This window comes from Cupressus sempervirens, chromosome 8, assembly GCF_028749045.1.
Source record: "Cupressus sempervirens isolate cs-2001-9-10 chromosome 8, ASM2874904v1, whole genome shotgun sequence".
Taxonomy (NCBI): domain Eukaryota; kingdom Viridiplantae; phylum Streptophyta; class Pinopsida; order Cupressales; family Cupressaceae; genus Cupressus; species Cupressus sempervirens.
This window is the reverse complement of record NC_143125.1, coordinates 413304040-413326101: the sequence shown is the minus strand read 5'-3', so window position 1 is coordinate 413326101 and position 22062 is coordinate 413304040.

The following is a 22062-nucleotide window of genomic DNA, read 5'->3' as shown; positions in this document are numbered from 1 at the left end:
CTAGGTATCTCATAAGCATGTGGCATTGTTAGGATTTTCCATTTAGAGATGAGGCTAAAAGTCTAATAGAAATATCATCTTCTATAATACCATGTATATTACAAATATTTGAAATTTATTGAATGTGTTTTGTTGGGGAGATTGAAGTTTCACCTATAAAATCTAGTAGACTTTTAAGAGAAGCTACTAGGATATCATTTCTTTGGGCTAAAATAAGAGGACTCCCACCATTAAAGGTGGAAAAAACCTAATTTTTAGGGAGGGCCATGTGAAAGAATGATCTATTCAGATGGAAAGATGGTACCTTAGGTTGTGATTTTTTAAAAGGAGTAGAAAAAGATCTAGCAGGTGTATGTGCTACTTCTAAACTCCTAACTAGTAATAGAGAGAGTCTACTTCTCTTTCTTCTATGATTTAAAAATGAAATTTTGGTATATTGAAAAGTACCTATAGAAGATACCCTTGTTTGAGCCTTGGGGATGAATTATAGCAATTCTAGTCTAGAAAGCAAGATATAGAATGGAATCATTGAGTGCTTGGATGAGAGCCTCCTAAAGGCTAAAATGTTAAGAGTAGCACTATCTTCTCAGCATAAATTTGAAGTTCTTTCCTTTGACACCAGTGAATTAGTAGACTTCATAAATTCTTCAATGTAGTCTCACCAAGCATTCCAAAAACTTTGGTATGACTAGTGGAGGTTCTAGAAAACAAGCTAAATTTTTGAATGTGTGTCCCTCTGGGCATGCCAAAAAATTTTGACACAAAATTCTATGCCCTTGCTCAAGATATGACCCTTAAGAGACCTCGTGTAACAAGGAAACAATCTCAAAAGTGTGGGAATTCACAAATAGAGAATGAATCTCTGGAGAAGGCTGACTTCCTTACTATGAAGGTGGAACTGACTACTTCTTGAGAGGAAAAGGGAGAAGGAAATGCATGAAAATCAAACTACCTATTCTAATCTAGAGGGGTTGATAAACCAAATAATATTTTGGGCTACTTCTTCCTGATAACTACACTAAAATCCAATAGACACCACAAGATATATCACTCTCTATACTATTCCAATCTTAATACCAAGGAATAGTGGAGAACTAACATAACCATGCAAGGAATGCAAAAAATCACTTAACAAATTAGTCACTTGAATTGAACATGAGCATACAATGTTGTAATTGTCAAAATGTATCTAGAAAAATGAGGTATAATCAGGTTACTCAAATTTAATTGGTTGGTGAATGGATACAACAATAGTGATTTATATTAAATGAGAGGCAAAAATATTTATAGAAAAAATCTATAGAAGACTAGAAAAAGAGAGATCCTTTGAACAAAAAAAAAATTGCCTTTGTAGGGTACATGCATAACCTAGATACAACTTTGAGTTTAAACTCACATGACTTGAGATTAGATCATAGATGAGAGCAATAACTAAGAATCAAAAGAAAATCTAATCATGAAGTGCAACTGCCCATAGGAATGACAAAAAGAGCAAGCAAAAGAGTGCACTTGGCCGCAAAAGATCAAATCAAAGCCAAACTGATTGTGATAATCATTTAATAAGCATGGAGTGTGATGGCTTTGAGGACATCCAAAGATGGTTGAAAATGAATAAATCATTCCTCTTCAATCCTTCTAACTACTGTATGGACAATATTTGCATCTTGCCAAATCAGCTATAATGGTAAGTCAACTAAATTCAACCATTCAACTCATCACGTTGCCCCATATCATTCAAAAAAATTTCCATCTCACCCAACATTCTAACTATCTTGTTGACCTATGCTTGCACCTATTCAATGCTTTGCAACTTGAGATTCTTGTTAATCATTTCACTCTGCAAAACTGTGACCTTCTTATATCATGTCAAATTGTTGCTTCAAATCTCTTTATTATTTAAGCCATCTAGTCATTGTGACCTTATGAACATCATAAAATTAGCATTCTTGCACCATTACCATGGTTTAGACTTAACAAACCTTTAACCATATGATGATCCGAAGCCATCCATTTTTCCTTTATTGCCCCTTTACAACTGCCAAACCATCAAGCATGAAATGCATGTGACACTTTGATTATCCTTTGAATTGACTACCATCGCACCATTGTGGCCTAAGTTATTATCTTATTAATTAACCTTGCAATGGTGAAAACAAAGACTTTTGCCACTTTGTAGCCTAAACAAGGGTTCAATCATTCAACAATACAATGAAGTGACAAAAGACTTTCACCACTTTGGAGCCTTAACCTTAGTTTAATATTGATTACTTGTGATGATGAGAAATGGACTGATGTGGTAAGATTTTGTGTTGTCACAACTTAAAACTCTAAAGCTCATTTCGATGGAGTGTATCAATCAAAAGCTAGTATGTATCTATTGAAGAGATACTCCTTCAAAAATTAATTTCCTTAGTTGCCAACTGACCCTTGTGATGATACAATGAAGAGGCTTAAATGCACCTAGCTCACCATGACAAACATCAAAAAACTCATATTCCCACTTTTCCTAAACTTTGCCCAACTTCAGAAAGCAAGAATATGCTAGTCATCAATCTAATAAGATTTGACAACCACAATATAACTGAAGTTCCCTTGGCATGGTAAACATCCTTGACTAATTAGATGTCACCACCTTGATAGAATGTTCTAAATTTTTTTCGATTTGTAGCCTATAGCTAAGTCCAATCCCACAAAGTCCACATGGAAAATGCTCACTATCCTACTTTAGTTAAACTTCATGCATCTTTAGAAAGAGGGGAAATGCTAATAATCTATCTAACAAGATCTATTAGGTGGGGAAGATTAACTATAGATTCCCTCTTACCTTTGCAACCTCACAACCCAAAATTGGATGCTAGTGCTAACCATTGCAAAGTTGCACCAATTGTGAACCTGAGCACATAGCACTTTCACAACCCATCTAAAGGTTAAGACCTAAACTGGAGAGACAAGGCAATGAAAGGTAGACATATGATTGCAACTTGAAATATTCATAAGAACATAAAATGCAATATGAATAATTTAAGACTTAGGGATATAAAAGAAAGGAATAAGGTTTTTATGTATCTCTATCATGCTTGCATGACAATAAATGAATAATTCAAAGGACGTAGACATGGCCATCACCCTAGGTACTTCAATTAAGGTGGAAACATTGGATAGAAAAGGGGGGGGGAATGGTCAACAATAAGATCAAGAAAATTCAAGAAAAGTATGAATACAATTAGATGACATGTCTATGGAAGATAAATAAGAGAGCTCTCTCAATATGAAAAATGCAAAGTTATGTTAGAATGAACCCTAGAATGTAGGCTAGTATGAAAAGGTACAATTACAAGGATTACATAAGTAGGTCCTACTTTTTATCATCAAGCCTTATTAGTGATGTCAAAAGATCATACAATCATCACTAGCATAAATTATGAGGATATGAATATAATCTCTATTAGATAAAAATGTAGGAAGCCAACCTATGCATCAAAGACATATAGAACTAGATGACTTGTAGATAGATTTCCTAAGTTTTAAAAAAATATTACACCTATATCAAGGCATATAACCCCTAAGTGTGGTCTATTGGAAATACACATGGAAAATGTATACTTCTGAGGGGGGGGGGGGGGGGGGGGGTTGGTGGTGAATCAAAAGTACTAATCTCTAACCAATAAAACTTTTAAATATAAAAAAATGCATGCATAAAAATATTGAAATAACATGTAAAGTAAATGCATCCACATAAACACTTGACACCATATATGACTACCTAGAAACACTCCAATGAGAAGGTAAAACTAGGGTGGGATGACAACCACAATTCTTCACTATTATAGCAATAAAGTTCTCCTATTAAGGTCACATAATTTGACCATTCTCATGATCTTCCCTATGAAAAGCCTACCCTATTAAATACTTACAAAGGATTGTTAGATATCACCTTGTTAAAGGATTTTAACACCCTGTTAAAAGTGTGCTTGGCTAAAGGACTTTGGAACACTCACTTGGAATGTCACCATGTTAAAACATTTCACAATGATTGTTAAGTCAACCTTAATATAAAGGATTTCATCCTACTAAAACAGTTGATAGAAAGTAAAATAGAATATTTGATCTGATACACTTACAATCTTGTATTTCTAATTTTAGATTTCAATTTAGTCCATCTTGATCCTTTCTGATCTCATATGAAATTATTGTATCCTTGATCCTCTGTTCTACGAATTGATTCTACAACTAATCAATTCACCCCTTTCATTTCCTTCAAATATTTTCTAGTATCACCTCCTCACATGCATTCTCTAATGCTCTATCTCATATATACTAAATTATGGGGTTTCATCTTCCTTTAAAAATAATTTGGTGGCTTAGGGTTAGGTATGAATCTATGATTAAGATTCATCCATTTTCTCTGCTCAATTCCTTCCATTTTTTTGATTGGTTGTATGTTGATCACAAAGGAAATCCATTTAGATTTGATCTTATCTTCAAAGCTTCAATATCTATCAATATGTTATCTCAAAAATGGTTTACATAGTTGTTTGTGCCATCACAAACAACTAGGTCAATTCTGTGTTACTTGACACTTGTTAATATTGATGCTCGACACATACTATAATCTTGTCTGGCTCAACACATTAACTTGCTTGGCATCTATTGTTCACTCAGCACTTGATTTGCTTGACACATGAGTGACTTGACACTCATTGTAACTCAACAACTATACATATTATATTTGGCATATGTTACTAGCTCGACATGAACTTAGTAAAAAGATTAAGTGTCTTGACACTCAATTGTCAAAACCAATCCAAGATCAACAATCTCCCCCTTTGACATGAGTGGCAAGAACACTTAACTATACATGATGAATCTAATCTCCTCAAGTATAATATACATCTAGTTTGGCATATATAAAAAACTTCAAAATTGTTCAAAATTTTGTAATGAACTATATACCTCCAAATTTTTGTGACTCCCCCTGAGTTTATGTGTCTTTTCTATATCCAAAATCTCTTTGTGTAGATTTGACTCTTGTTGTCACTCTTTGTCTTCAATCATTCTGATACTCTCTATTTGATATGATCTAATATGCCCTATTTCTACTTTTCTGCTATTTACTCCCCCTTTTTTTGTTCTTCTATATTTGTATTTATATTTCCCCCTTTCACATGTCTCCCCCTTGCGTAATTATCTCCATCTTTTATCTCTCCCTTTTTGAGACTAATGTCAAAGGGTCTATACACTAAGTGTGTATTTATCCAAGAAGTTTTTATTAACTTCCATTATAATCTTGAGAGCAACATCCTAGTTATCTATTGCAACATCTAATGATTTGATTTGGATGGTTGTCTCTATTGCAAGGTGAACTAATGCATCCAAAGTTAAAAGATTAGGATCTTTCTTGAGTATTTTTTTAGCATAGGCTAGTTCCTTTTGTAGTATTTCCATGTGAGGGGTCATGGAAGCTTGAATCTAGATTAGTTTGGCTCTTGTGTTAGCCTCTTCTGTTGTTAGTACAACTAGTTCCTTTTGTGTGTGTGAAGAGTTGAATGAAAGTGATTCTCACTTTGAGCTAGGTTTTGTGGCAATTGCATACTGGATACTTTTAGGTTTCTTTCCAAACTCAGAATCCTCTAGCTCATTTCTTATGTGAAGAGTGTGGGGTCACACAATTTTTTGTACAATGAGAATATATTCTCAAATACCTTTTTCATGTTTTCTATCTTTGTAGCCAATTCAACTTGTGACAGTGCTATTCCACTAGATATCTTCTCATTTACTTTACCTTGACACTTCTTTTTAGAATAGTCCATGATTTTTGCATTGGTTTCCTGGTCTTCATTTGTCACCTGTTCAACAATTTCTAATAATTGTTCCAATATATGCTTGGTTTCATCTGGTGTTTGCAAGCTGAATGCATCTAAAAAGATATCTTTTATCTCATTTAGTGCTTTCCTTTGCTTATACTCCTTTCTGAGTATTTCTTGGTTCTCCTTCGTTTCCAATGCCTCCTGCATGATATTGATTTGTTCTAGGTTCATGGTTGCATAGTCATATTTTGGTATAACTATTTCCTCATCTAGTGTTAGGTCTCAATAGTGAAATACCCTTGTAACCTTTATTAATCTCAAGCCTAATGTAGAAATCTAAAGTGGCATTGCATTAGTGCTCAACTTCTAAAGGACTTTGGTAGGAGTGCCAATTGTTGGTAAAATAACCAATGTTTGAATGAATTCCTACTCCTTTTCCTTTGGAATGTCCTTGTCTTCTTCTGATTTTTCTTGATCAATCACAATTATCTATGGTGCACCTTGTGTTTGTGTGGTAGGTACAAATACCTTTGTGTGTCTTGGGTGTTCCTTTGTGGGCTCCTTTGTAGTCTTAGTCTATTGTTCAATCATAACAACTTTGAATATGGTATCAACCTTTACTAATGTATCTTCTAATGTTTGCACTAGAGGTTGACCATTAGTAGCTATAGGAATGGTAGAAGGTAGATCTCTTGCATTCACCTTTTCCCTAGTTATGTTAGCTACTACTTTCTATAACTCATTCACACTGACTAACACCGGATTATCACACAACTTAGCCTGTAATGTGGATTGGTCAAGGATCTTTATTAGATCCTCTACAATTAGTGGATTGATGTTTTGAGCTGAATTTTTAGAAACATATTTTACTTTTACTATGACTACAGGTGTGTTTTTGTCATGTGGAGGGCTTAATGGTGGAAATTATGTCTCTTGCACACTTTGATCTGTTTGTTGCTCCTTAGTTTTTGTCATTTCATCATTTTTCTATGGTGCCTCCTCCATTGTGTTACTTGTATATGTGAAAATGTGACCTTAGATCTTTCACCTACACTTCAACATGGTCATTATATGCAGAGTCATCCTTGAATAAAAATGGAGTTGTTTATCCAAAAAGTCTAGCAATGCGACCTGTTGCCTTCTAACTAGAAGGATTTTGCCTATATGATCTCAGACCAAGAAGCAAGCAACTAAACCTTTCTAGAATGAAGGATTTTTATGCAAAGTATGATTATGTAATTAATCTGTATAAAGTGAAAACATTAATCTAGGAAACAAAAGATATTTAAGCTAAATGTATACCTCTTTAATCTAAATAAGAGTTTAAAAATGATAGCAATGTGAAAGCTAGAAAGAAAATGAGTACTTAGTTTGACAAAAATTCAATACAATTCAAATTCTAACCTCTATAATGAGGGATTGAGAGTCCCTTAAATAGAATCCAAGAATTGATCAACGGTCAAGATCAATTTGGATGGATGGTTAAGATCAAAGAGAAGATTTAGTTAAAATGGAAACTTCTTTATGCAAGTGAAGTTAACTATTTCAAATCTCAAAGTGATGAGTAGTTAACTAGGCTTTTCATGAGTGTGAGAAGAAGTTAACTAAATAAATTCCAATTCAAGAGATAGTTCACTTAGAGTTTTCATTTTGGAACTGAAGAGAAGATTTTGAAGATATTATTTAATTTAATAAAATGAGATATGACCTCATAAATACATTTTTCATTTAATTGAATAATCTTATTTAATTAACTAAAGTGAGCATAATTATTAAATTGAATATTTTTAATTCCTTAGTACATTAGCCTTAGGATATAATTTAATTTAATTAAAGTATAAACACTTCAAATTAAATTAAACCTTAATCAATAGGTTTAATGTGACTAATTCGAATCAATACTTTAGGAATTAAATAGGTAGCCTAATTAATGCAAATTAGGGTTTTCTGCATTTTCCACTTAGGTCAAGTAGCAAGTATCAAAATAAGAATCACTTATTAAAATAGGACTTAGGAGTTTATCAAAATAGGCTAGAATTGGTTGTCATGACAATGAGCCAATTTTGGGGTATTACATTTTGTCCCTCTTTGAATGAATGTGTGAACAACTTGTTCAGTCAAAAAAAAATCAGAAAGCATGATGCATAGATCAAGAAACAAGATTGATTCTACAATTTGATGATGTAGAAACCAATTGATAAGATTTTAAAGATCATCTCTAGAATGAAGCTTAACCTTAGGGAATCCAGATAGAACACGTAGATAACTAAGTTGAATAAGCTTTTAAAGATTATCTCCAAAATGGAGCTTAACTTTAAGGGATCCAAATAGAACACCGAGATACCTAGATTGACAAGTTTTAAAGATTATCTCCTGAGTGGAGCTTAATCTTAAGGGATCCAAATAGAACACCTAGATACCTAAGTTGAATAAGCTTTTAAAAATTATCTCTAGAATGGAGCTTAACCTTAAGGGATCTAGATAGAACACCTAGATAGCTAAGATGAATAAACTTTTAAAGATGATCTCTAGAATGGAGCTTAATCTTAAGGGATCTAGATAGAACACCTAGATACCTAAGTTGAATAAGATAAAAAGATCCAATCATGAGTGGTAGAATCATCCTCAGAATAAGGCTTGATCTTCAGGAGTTGGGGATTAGCCTGTCCCGAGACATGTCCCTTGAACTTTGATAAAGATTGCTATAAGATGTGATCAACTAATAAAAAGATGAGACAGATGACCAAGATGCCAAATTGGGGGGGGGGGAGAAGATGTCCCAAGTGATAAGATGCCCCAAGTGATGAGTACATAAGATGGGAACAAGATACCCCCAATAATGAAGATTTAGATTGATTTTGAATTTTAGATTCAATGATGTAATCATCCTGCCCCCTCAGGAGTGAAATCGAAAGATGACACACTAGAAATATGATGTGAAGTAGTATATTGAGGGATAGAGAAGAAATGCAAGAGTTAGTAGAATAAAGGAGAGATTAGAATGATCAGAAGAAAATTTGGAGTCAATTCAGCCTGAGTTCAAGGTCCAAAAGACCAAGTTTGACCAAAAGTTGACCATAGTTGACTTTTTGTAGATTTATGATGAAATTTGAAGAAATTTTGAGTTGAAAAGATTCAAAGATTCACAAAGTATCAAAAAAATTTGGACTGCACAAACATTTGATCACATTGGTCCCAAAATTTTGAAATGCATTTTTGAGCCACTTAAGTGTGTCAAATTTTGAATTTGATCCCAAAAATGGATTTAGAATGGTCAAATTAGCTAGGGGGTGATTTTTGTACAAATTAGAGCACTTTAAAAAAATTAGGTAAGAACCTATATAAGGGCCTAAGAGGTCATTTTCAAATCATTTGTGCATTTTTTCTTTAGTGAAGAAGAGAGCTCTGAGAGGAAGATGGTAGTTCCCTTGTGTACACATCGTTTCAAGCACTCTTAATGACACAACCAGTCGATGGACTATAGACCTCTAGTGAGTAATTGACAAACTTTCTTTGCATTTGATTTTAACACGTATTTCAATGTGTTTTTAGTGCATTTAAAACATTTTTTCAAGTTAGGCTTGTTAGTTCTCATGCGATGGTTTCTTTCCTTGTGCGAACCTGATCTTTCTTTGTGCGAAGATCCACCAGCCTAGTGTTTCTTCATGTGCACTAGTGGAGAATCTCACCTAAGAGATACCCACCTCTTGTGCAAGATGTGTGGGATTTTGGGTGCATCTTTCCCATAGCCTTGTCATTCCTCACACGAGGACTTGCCTTCTCGCATGAAGATGCAAAATTTCATGCAAGAAAATGCATTCTCACATGAAAATTTGGGATGTTTGGCAAAATTAAAAGTTACATTTTTGATGTTTCATCAGAAATTTGTATTTTTTTTGTCATCATTTTGACTTGTCAAATGGGTACTGACTATTTGCATGTTGTTTTTTCTCATGTGTGCAAGTTGTCTTTGATGACATCACATTCAAGTCCCATTATCCACCTTATGGAGCTCTATTGCAGAGTCTTGATGATGTAGATATGGCCTATATTAATCAATTGGGTTTAGTGTATTTATGTCAGATCCCAACAATGCTGGTGAATCATGGCTTGTTGACTACTTTGGTGGAGCATTTCCATTTGGAGATGAATGCCTTTCATCTTCCATAGGGGGAGATGACTATTATGCTAGAGGACATTTATTGGATACTATAGATACCCTTCCATGGGCCATGAGCAGTTTATGACACAGTTCCTTGAGCAGGCACAGAGGCATTAAGAATAATCTTTCAACAAGAGTTGGAGATAGGGTGAACCATCACATGGGATGATCTCATTTACACATATGGCACTACTCATAGGTTGGCCTTTTTTTTGGTCATTTTCATCAATTGTTTCCTAATACTAGATAGAGGACAACATAGACTAGAGTGTAGTTGGGGTGTGATGCTGCAACAAATGTTAGATGCTCCAAAGAGGTTCAGGTGGGGATAATGCATGCTTGCTCATATGTATCATGAGATGCATGAGATAGTCTACCATGAGTAGAGAGGAGCATGGCCACTGGAGTTTATGTTTTGCAAATTTGGCCATGGGAGCACTTACTAGTGATGTGACCCATTTTTGAGGATGCATACGAGCCCATGGAGCCTTACATATGTAGGTATAGGGGGCAAATTACCGAGGTAGGTCTAGGTAAGACTAAGCACTGGAGGACACACCTTGATGATCTAAACTCCATTGTATGGTAGTCTTAGAGAGAGATTGAGGATTGGGATGACACTCCTTAGGAGTTTAGCTGGATATTTTCCTCATGACCATTATTAGGCCAAGATGCCCATATCATAGAGAGATTCCCCATCACTTAGGTATGGTGATAGTATAGGTGGCCCCAAGACATCTTGCTCGAGTATTGTTCATATGCTCAGGTAGTGAGAGATTTGAATCAGGGGTGGTCAACAAGGTTAGATCCTAGGAGATTGATGATAGATGTCCACAACCTAGTCATGACACAGTGGGACTATCTCCTAGAGATAGTAGATGTCAGGATGACTATCAGCCACCCCTTCCCATAGTTCATGGATCCATTGGTGATGGCAGTACAGGGACCTCAGTAGGCACCCGTATAGGGTCTAGTTCAACAGTCAACACATCAGCCAATGCAATAGCCACCACAAGGACTAGTTGAGTAGGTTAGACACTAGGTCTTACATGTATAGACCCCCCTAATAGATGGGGTTAGATCCAAGTACTAGTGGTAGTGGGGTGGAGTAGGGTTGATAGTAGAGACTATGTATAGAGGAGTAGGCATCAACAAAGCAGCAGGCAGAGATGTTGGATGAGGAGATGCAAGATCAGCCTACTCATGGACCTAAGGATTCTCTAAAGAGAGCAAGAGAGAAGATATGAAAGACCTCCCAATGACTAGGAGAGCTCCAAATACAAGTGGCCATATAAGACACTCAGATAGCAAAGTAGGATCATGAGATCTTGAGATTATGAAAGTAGGTCCAGGCAGCTGAGTAAAGAGTAGAGATGCTACAGGATGAGGTTTGACTACAGGTAGCTTAAGCAGTCTATTATTTTGTAGTGTACTCCACAATGGTGCCCAATGAGGCTGAACAGGTGCCTATATTTTCTCAGTATGAGTGAGAGTCAGGGGGTGCATGACCACCAGCTAGGCAAGACATGTTGTTGCCTCCTCCTCCCCCTCCTCTAGGATGTGAGGGTCCTCAATAGAGTTAGACATGATATATTTTGCCTCTAAGTTTCATCTTGGCTATGTATTGATTGGTGTAACAACACCATTTTGTATCATTTTTGATCGATAGTGCTCGAGTAGCACCCATTTTTTGTACTAACACATTCATTGATATATATATATATATATGAGATTTTGAGTCAAGTATCATGTGTACATGTCATTGTCTGCCTTTTAATTTTATGTACATGAGATGTTTTATGCTGTGATTATGAGATGCAAAACATGATGTGATGTATGGACACCTTTTTGATTTGATTTGTACCTATAGATGAGATGAATTTATGGATTTATGGATGAAATGCATAGGTAAATGGATTGACATCTCATGTAGTGTTTCATGTTTTTGCTTGACAGTGATAGGTATTCCATCAAAGAGCACAAGAGTATGAACCAAAGAACCAAATGCTTGTGCACCCATGAAGAATCATGATACTTTGAAGAGACCAGCAATCCCTCATCATAAAAAAAAAGTAGATTTGCAATCAAATTATATGTTGAACCAAGTAATGTATGCAATGTCATCCTATGGTAGATGCAACCTAAAACTAGAGGCAACCCTAAGTATGGTTACCAAGATTTGACTATTATCATCACTGAGCATATAGAAAAACTCTAGATGTCATACAATTCTCATTGTCATTGCAATTATGAGAATATGAACATGACATATATTCTAGTTTTTTTGGGATAAAATGTAAGCATTCAAGGCACAAGAAGCTAGAATGACCAGAACATTCATCCCTTTTGATGTAGGAAGTTAATATAAGCATCAAAGCATGAATGCTAGGATGACCAAAATGCTGATTGCATGCAGATACACTAGACACATAAGAGATCCATCTTATACTAAGTATCCCATAAATATTCTATCCATAATAACCCTTACATTCATAACCCAAGATAGAAGTGTGCTAGATATACTCACAGTGATCTATACATTCACTTAGTAGAATGAGTGTTAGTATTTACTACAGCATGAAGAGTTCACTCCAACAAGCAAGGAAAAGAACCAATGTTATTGATGTATCCATATAAAAGGAGTTAAGGTACATCTAGCCATCCAATACAAGATGGAGGCTCTTATAGTAGACACCCCTCTTATATGGATGTTTCAAATTATTTGAACTAAACCATAGATAGAAAGGAAAGGAAAGACCATGCCCCCAATCATTACTTCTCTAGTCAAAAATGACATCATCGAGTTGTTCGAGGAGACATGATGAAGCGAAAGAAAAATAAACAAAGAAAATGCTCAGCATATCCAAATAAGTATATCATTTTGAGTTTAAGTTTTGTGTTGTAGGATTGATGTCAAGTATCAATGTCTAGAACATGGATGAAAGAAATATCTTCAGCAGGGTGATAATAGTAGATAGACACAACCAAAATCACTAGTGACTGAGGTCAAAGAGGAATCTTCAAGATGAAGAACCTAAGGAGAACTAAGCAATAGTAGATAGACATAGCTAGAATGACTAGTGATTGATGCAAGAGAGATTTTGATGAGAGGAATCTTGAAAAATGACATGAGAGATAGTAGATAGATTCAATTGAAACAATTGGTGACTATCGTAAAAGTGATTCTATGAGCAGAATCTTGACAAAGAGTGACACTAGCAAAAGTAGGCAGATGTAGTTGAAATAGATGGTGACTATCACGAAAGAGATTTTATGTGGAAAATCACAACAAAGGGTGAGACTAATGACAATAGGCAGATGTAGTTGAAACAACTGGTGACTATCATGAAAGAGATTATAGGACACTAAATGCCAATGCCCCCCGAGCTGTGACAAGATTCAATCCATGGATACATGAGTGAAAAAAAGTAGGGAACTAAAGCAAGAATGCAACTTTATAAGAAGTCAGAAGATGTGCAACAAGATGAAGCATTGGGAACAAGAGACACATGTTTGCTAGGTTTTCACCTTCTTGGTAGAGTTATTTTTTTTTGCTACCATGATGCCTATTTCCAGGTTTTCATCAATGGCACTTTTCTTTTTTTTTTTCAATCTTTTTTGTATTTTTCTTTCTATTTTTTTTTTATAGAATTTTTGAATTTTTGAATTTTTTTTGGTATTACCAAGGCACTTGTTACTAGGTTTTCACCAGGGTAATGATTTTTTTCAGGACTTTTTGCAATTTTTTTGATTTTTTTCAGGACATTTAGATATCTACAGAGAGCTTTTGAAATTAGATTAGCTACAGAACTGCTTTAGGTGGAGAGTGTTGACAGGCTCCTTGAGTACTTCTAGTAGTAAATTTAGGCCTAAATTTTTACACGAAAAGGTCAAAATTGCGACCATAGTTGGTCAAATTGGTGACTAAACTTGTTGTCACTCTTTTTTAGTCAATTTTTTCAATGTGGACATTTTGTGTCAAAATTTTGACTTCATAAAGGTGGACTTACCAACATGAATTTAGTCGATTTGCTTAGTTCAACCTGAACTATTATTTTCCCATTTGTGGGCATCACTAGTCAAAATTTTGACGTAAGCCCCAACTGATTTGATTACGACCAAAACCCCTTAATTTTCTATGCTGGTACCATACATTTGATGTCAAAGTGAAGAGATGTGCATCAAAATTGAGACCAATGATAGGTAGAAATTTCAACGAGCTATGCAAATTATTGTAAAAGTTTTGCTCTCACAGGAGCCTTCTAAATTGAACAAAAAATTTGATTCTAAAGCGTAATTCCTTGGTGCATGAGAGTAAAGGTATCATGCACATTTCTACCTCCACACCATTTCTTCATTCATCACATGATTTATTTCATACAAAAAAATGGAAAGGAGGAAGAAATGTGTACGATATCTTGAGTCTCTAACAAGCAATTATGCTTTACAACTCAAATTTTGTGCAGTTTAAAAGGTTCCTATGAGAGAAAAACCTTTGCAATAATTGGCACAACCTGTCTAGATTTTGGTTCTAGAGACACCATTGCTTGTGAATACTGCAAAGAAAAATAAAATTAGGAAAGAATTATTTATCAGGAATGAAAGCCAATAATTTCACTAACTAATCTCTATTTTTCAAACAGATAAATGGGACAAAAAAAAATTACAGTCCCAATCACATCATCATAAGAGTGCATATATAACTATAACTATAACTATAACTATCTCTGAAACCAACATAATTTACAAATATCCACAATTCAAATATTATCCCTTGATGTTTTCTTTAATGCAAAGTTTTAAGTCAACTATGCTATCACCCTAGATGTAATACCAAATTGTCATTAGGCTAAAGACTGCAACAAGATTTACAAATGCAAGGAGAACTACCCAACCAAAGTTAACAATATATTAATCGACGCCTGTACATTATAGAAGAAACAAATTTCCTTCAAATTGACACCTCAGTAGTTGTTCATTTGCATCCATAATGGCTTCACAAAATTTGAAAGCTTACGATTTGTCAAGAAGACAAAAGGCACTCGTAGTTCAATTGCATCAATAAAAGTAAAGTAGTTCAGGTGTATGGTGAGGGAAAGAGACTACCAATATCGATTGTGGAGTTGCAAATAGGTAAGAAATAAACATAAAAAGGTAGTACAAGGCACCATTTGCCATGTTCTAATATGATGAACTACCTTGGAGCTTGTTCTTATAAACCTTGATTGCTTAATGTTGGATTTGATCCAATGGTACCATTATCTGGAGGAGGTCCCATACCCCACTTTCCTACTAATTCTAAAGGCACTAATAGTGCATCTTCACTAGCTGATCTCCCTTGCGAGCTCAACTAAAAGAGAATTCTTGATTGAAGAATGCCAAAGATAGTCACGATGTACCTATTGGCCAATGATAGTCATGATGTGCCTATTTCTAATAGGCACATGGTGACTATCTTTGACATTCTCCTATGGCTCTTGTGGTTCTAATCTTATAACATGAGACTTCCTCTTCTTTTTTCGATCATAAGGCTGATGCAACCTTGTAATAAGAAATAAATAGGTTTAATTTTGATTATGTACAACACAAAGAAAACCAAAATCTAATAGCAATTTTTAACAAAAAATGAATTATATAAACTTATAAAGCTCATAATAATAATAGGTCATGAACTTGGACATATTTGTTGTAGATTTCTAGGATGATTGGGGTGTACTTATCACCAACATCTAAATTTTGTTAGATATTACCATGTGTTATTTCAGCAAAGAGAACCTACAAAGAGAAATGAGCATATGTTGGTGATTGTTCACTTTATCTAATTTGGTATTTTCTTGCTAGGTTTCAAATTATTAATTTATATAATCTATTATTTTTGTTGGCTTTGGGGCATTTGCACATATTTCCAAACTTCACAATGCATTAATTTTTCTATAGGAATTTCAATTACTTTCTTTAAGCTATGCTATTATTGTATGTAGCTAGGACAACATTTTGGCATCTTTGGAGGAAATTAAGCATATGAATGCCCAATGAAAATTCCATTTGAACCATTTTTGAAGCATTTGAAAGGTATTGATGAACCTCTCTAGAATAACTTTGAAAGTGTACCTATATTTTTGCTAGCATAAATATTTGTGTTTTTGGATGGGCAACAACTTGTGGTATCATTTGGGTGACATCTCAACAATACCTTTAAAAGTTTACCTTTTGCAACATTGTCTCAATAAAAAAATCTAGTGTGCATCCAATACTTGTTTCAGTGTTATGCTTGTATGAGGAAATTAGAGATGTTTGGTCAGGGAATTGTCAAGAGAAAAGGAAGAAAATAGGATGAAGTAATTCAATTCACTATAAAAGAGACACCTTAGTTCAATCTCATGATTCTTAAGCAGTTGCAATTGATTTCAAAATCAAGTGATAGAAAGTCAATTGATGCAGTGGATCTTCATATGTTTTCTTTTTAATCTTCCTTTTGTGTGTTTCATACTCAAACCACACTATTTTTGGGATGTTTTATGCATGAATGGCTAGGGTAGAGAATTAATCAAGCAACAATTTCTTTCAAGAAGCTTTAATAGAGAAAAATACCAAATTTAGATTAAACTTGCACCTTAACATTTACATAGTTTTATGTCAAAGCAAAGACTCATTTTTAAGTTTTCACATGGAAGAGAAAGAAGAACCTAAAAACAATGTTGTTCACAGCTTGAACAAGCACCTTCCCTTCTCCAACCATTGTTACCCTTGAATGCACCTTTTTTTTGTTTTATAAACATTGGGAGAAAATAACTGACCCAATTGTAATTCCATAAGAAAAACTAAAGAGTTATATGTGAAAAAAATGAACAAGTTAGTGTCATTTGTTATTATTATTATGTTAGGAAAGGCTATAAAAAAAAGTATATAATGTGTGAAGATTATTATTGAATTTTAAATCTAAATGCATTTAAGTTGTCTTCAAGATGAAATCCCACATTTTCATTTCCATGAATAACTTATTTAGTTAAGCAAAAGATTAATATGCTAACAATTTACTTATTATAAATGCTACATTATTACCAATTTCATGACATCTCATAGAACATACAAGAACTGGGTTAGAGTAAAATGCAACATCAATTACTTGCATCAAATCCTAAATGTTGTGTGGAGTATGAGATCATCTAGTTCATCCCCTTCTAAGAGGCTAACCCTATCTACTTTGACCACACTCTCATCATATTAGGTCCTACAACCACTCAAAGACTCATAACAAATATCAACTCAGTAACCAAGATAATATGACTAGATATAAACATTAATATAATCATGAGTGGCATACATCACATGATGTAATCATATAAGAAATAAAATATGATTTTATAATCATACATCTACATATTAAATTGATCATTGATTCATCTTAATTAATGTAGTCAAGTTACAAAACTAGAAAAATAACTTAAATATTTCTTAATTGTTATCCAAACAAAAAGGTTGACTTGCCAAAAATTGACTTGATTGCCATATAAGAAATCAACAAGGCATGTCGACATGCAAGACACATCACATTTTTCAAAATTAGGTTTTGGATCCACACTCATGTTCAATACTATTCCAAATTTGGACATTTGAACTCAGATTGTCATATTGGATACCTTATAATATTTTGATGCTTGCAAAATAGAATAACCATGATTAGCCTAAGCCTATGTAGATGGCTTTCATGATCAAACCACTTGTGGCAGATTCTAGTGAAGCCTAGTTTCCCGATGACTATGAGAAACTTATTAACTATTGAACCATGTAGAATTGGCCTATTGACTTGTGGTCTTTATTGTAGACACCTAAAAACCTTTAGAAAATAAAGTATTTTTATTTTCTAAAAAATTCTTGATGACATCATCATTTATTAATTATTTATTTATTTAATTAATTTATTTATTTTTATGCCATTAAATCCCTTTATCTTAATTAAAAATATTTAATTAAGGAATCCCTCCCAAAAATGTTTAAATCTTATTTAAACATTATTTCCTTATTTATTAATTATTTAATTAATAAATTGAACAAAAAACCCAAAATAAATAAAAAATTTATTTTTTTCCCAAAACTTGGCCAATTTCCTTAAGACCACTAACCTCTTCCAAAATCTTCTAATCCTTCTTTAATTTTGATTAAAGGCTAATCCCATCATTTCCTACCCCTAATCCCAACTCAAAATATTTAATTAAGATTAAATATTAATCCTCATATTTATTAAAAAAGTTTTAATAAATATCTCCTCAACCCAAACCCTTGAAATAAATAAAACTTTATTTATTTCCTAAAAATCTAATTTATCCTCATCCTAAGAAGTTCTAGACTCTTCTAGAAAGTCTTCATCCTCATCCTAGGAAGTTCTAGACTATTCTAGAAATTCTTTATCCTCATCCAAAGTCTAGACTCTTCTAGAAGATGTCTTTAAACCTAATCCTTATCCCCTCCTAACCTTGTCACATTCCCTAAACATGGGTTAAGACTTACTAACCCAAGCCAAAGTTAACAAATATCTCCTCCTTCACCCACCCTCATTAAATGCCATCCACTTGCCTATCCCTAAGCTAATCCTAAACCATCCTAATCCATCCTCTAATCATTTGCACAAGCCTAAGAAAGCTTAAAACCTTCCTAATCAAGCCCAAGTCGAAATTCCTCTCATCTCCCTCAAAATATCCCAACCATAAAACTTTATGAAGCCCACTAGGCCATAAATGACTCTTCCAAAGCCCCTTCATTGCTCTTACAAGCCATTATGAGGGTCTTTATGAAGATTTTATCCCTTGAGCCTCCTTTGTTGACTCATCCTTCCCCTTTCCTCCATCCTCTCACCCTATGACATGTGTCACTCCCTGATTGGCTGTAAGGAAGCACAATCCATGTGCTCTCCTCTCATGCAATCTAAGCCTTCCATAAGCTTTTTCCCATCCTTGCATCCTAGCCCTTGATCCCTCGAGCCCTTTGCCTATTTAAGGAATCCTCTCCCAAGCCATTTTAACACAATCCATGAAGTAAAGTCATAATGCCATTTTAAGAAGCCATTTTACATCAAAACCATACACTCACACCCAAATTCCAACTCCATTTGAAGCCCTTTTTGAAGCATAAAGCTTGAGCATACATCCTATCTATTTAGATAAAGCTACTCAACAAGAGAGCTTCTCATTGAGAGAGCCCATTAATGGCTCATTATTCTCAATTGAGAGCTCATCTTAGTCTATCTTGAAGTTTATGAATTTTGTTTAGTTTGTAGAAGGTTTATTTAAATTTGGTTTCTATTAGCATACTAACATTGCTCATATACATTTATATTGACATTCATCTTCACCATTTTACTTCTACTTTGATTAATCCTATCAAGCATATAGGACTAATTTCATAATGGATATTTTCCTTCTAGAAAGGATAATGGTGTAGAGTCTAGGGTAAAGACTGAGCATTTGAAGACAATCCAAGGCTTTTGGAGCACACTATTAGATATGAAGGGTGTGGCATTGATGCATTACCCACTGATTTTAATTTTATGGTTATTTTGATTGATTTTGATGTTGTAAATGCCTGCCATTACTAGCCATGTTCCAAATATTGTTGATGGTACTTAGAACTGATGATAATGTTTTCATATTGTTGAATATTCTTGACGCTATTCATTGTACTTCTCATGGTAATGTCTACTATTATTGATGCATTGAGAAGGCATTTGTTTCAAATTGGTTTGGCCAATGGGTTGTACATGTACACTACTAAGAATGTGGCAGGGTATTGTTTCCTCCCATAGAGGCCAACTTTAGGACAACATGAAAATGTCTTGGTTAATGTGAAGTTAAATGGCTATACCCAATATGTATATTTAAATTGATTCCTTTAGTGGTGAGCCATTGCACAAGAAAAACATCTCTGAACTTGACAAACTTTTCTGGTCAATGTGGTTTTGTGAATGAGTTATTTTGAGTTGAGCAATAGTAATCCTATTGTCAATTTGGGTGATACATTTGATCTGATGCAAATGTATGTCAGTATGCATTGTGTGTGCATTGAGAAATTGAAACACTCTTATTTCACTTACTAGGGATGTGGTAGGGTATTGTCTCTTTCCATTGAGGAAAAATTTTAGGCCAGCAAGAAAATGGCTTGGTTAAACTACTATATATATATATATATATATATATATATATATATATATATATATATATATATATATATATATATATATATATATATATATATATATATATATATATATATATATATATATATATATATATATATATATATATATATATATATATATATATATATATATATATGTAACTTCAATGGCAAGCCGTGGCACAAGAAAAACATCTCTCAAAAACTTGACAAAATTGTATTTCAGTGTGCAAGTAAAGAAAATGTAGAGTGTGTGTTTAGAGATTTCATTACCAAATCTATAGAGGAGGGTGGATGAGTTAGAGTTTTATTAGGGCGGGATAACATTGTGATTGTATGTCTAGAGGATGAGGATGAGGATTTTGGAAATAAGATCTAGATACTGATGGTAGAGTGAGATGAATAGAAGAGACAATAAAGATACCTATAGAGAAGAGAAATAAAGCACCAAATAGGAAGCCACAATTATAGAGGTGAGATAGGTGGTGGTCAATGCCTTTGTTTCACTATGAGAGGAAGGTATAGAAAGATCAAAGGAAACATATTGTATGAGAATCTACCACCAAGAAGTGACAAATAATTAGAGGAATCCTCCATCCTCTAAGAAGATATAGTTACAAAGAATAAGCAAGGCATCCTAGGGTTCATTGGGCATTCCACCAATGCCAACAAAAATACATGATGGGGGTCCATCCTAGCTATCTATATTAATATCACCTAATCATGTGACAAATAATTTTGACTCCATGGGAAGATATTTATGTCAATACTTATGCATTTTGATATATTTTTAGATGTAGTATTCAATTTGTTATTGTGATATTTATACAATTATATATGATTTGGCACTTTGATGGGTCATTTTATGGATATTATTGGACTTCACATATATTTTATTTGATTTTCTATATGATGATACAATTAGTTTTACATGATTCTTATGTTGATGCATGTATGTACCTATGTGTATATGTTGTTATGATGTATATGTTAATGGTACTTATTTTTGTGATGTAGGATATGTGTTATGTGATGCATATGATATGAAATAGTTATAATTAAAATTATAATGATTTATGAAATAGAAATATGTGGATGATGACATTAATGTATGGGTATATGTGATGATAGGATGTAATTGCAAATTAAACCATGATTGATGATATGGATATGATATATTTGATGTATATTATGGACTACAATAACATGCTTTATGATATGTGATGTATGTAATATAATATTTTTATTTATGCACTATATGTTATGTGATTGATATATGAAACGCTGATGAGATATAGTAATGTAATGAAACTGTGATGTAAATGAAATATGTGCAATGAAAATGTAATGAATGCAATATATGGTTAATGCACTTAACAAAGTGATGTGCAAAATGAACATGCAATTAGAAAATGTACTTATATGTTTAGGGAATGTCTGTTATATTGAGTTGAGAAGGAGTAATTCTATCATCAATTTGGTTGATTCATTTGGTTTAATGAAAATTATGCATTGTGTGCACCGAGAGATTGGAACATGCTTATATTAGTGGATGTTGGTTGTCACAGTGAGCTACTGCTTCCCCTATTTTAATGGCATGTATTTAAGCAACTGACTTTTTCAACCAAACTAAGCTTTGAGAATAGGAGTTGTGACATGCTCAGTGGAAGAAAGAGTTAATGTTTGTTGTTTCTTGTTAGTCCATGAAACAATTCATGCTCTAAGGCCAAAAGTAGCCACTACTATGGTTTTTACATTATCTATTGAATTTTCCCAATTGGCATTGGTGAAATTTTGAAACCAACGAACAAAAAAAATTTCCACAGATAATACTAAATATAAGAATCTATTGTACCCATTACATTTATCAAAATCTATTTTGCTTGTTGCCAATGATCCATCTATGACTTACTCATGGTGTTG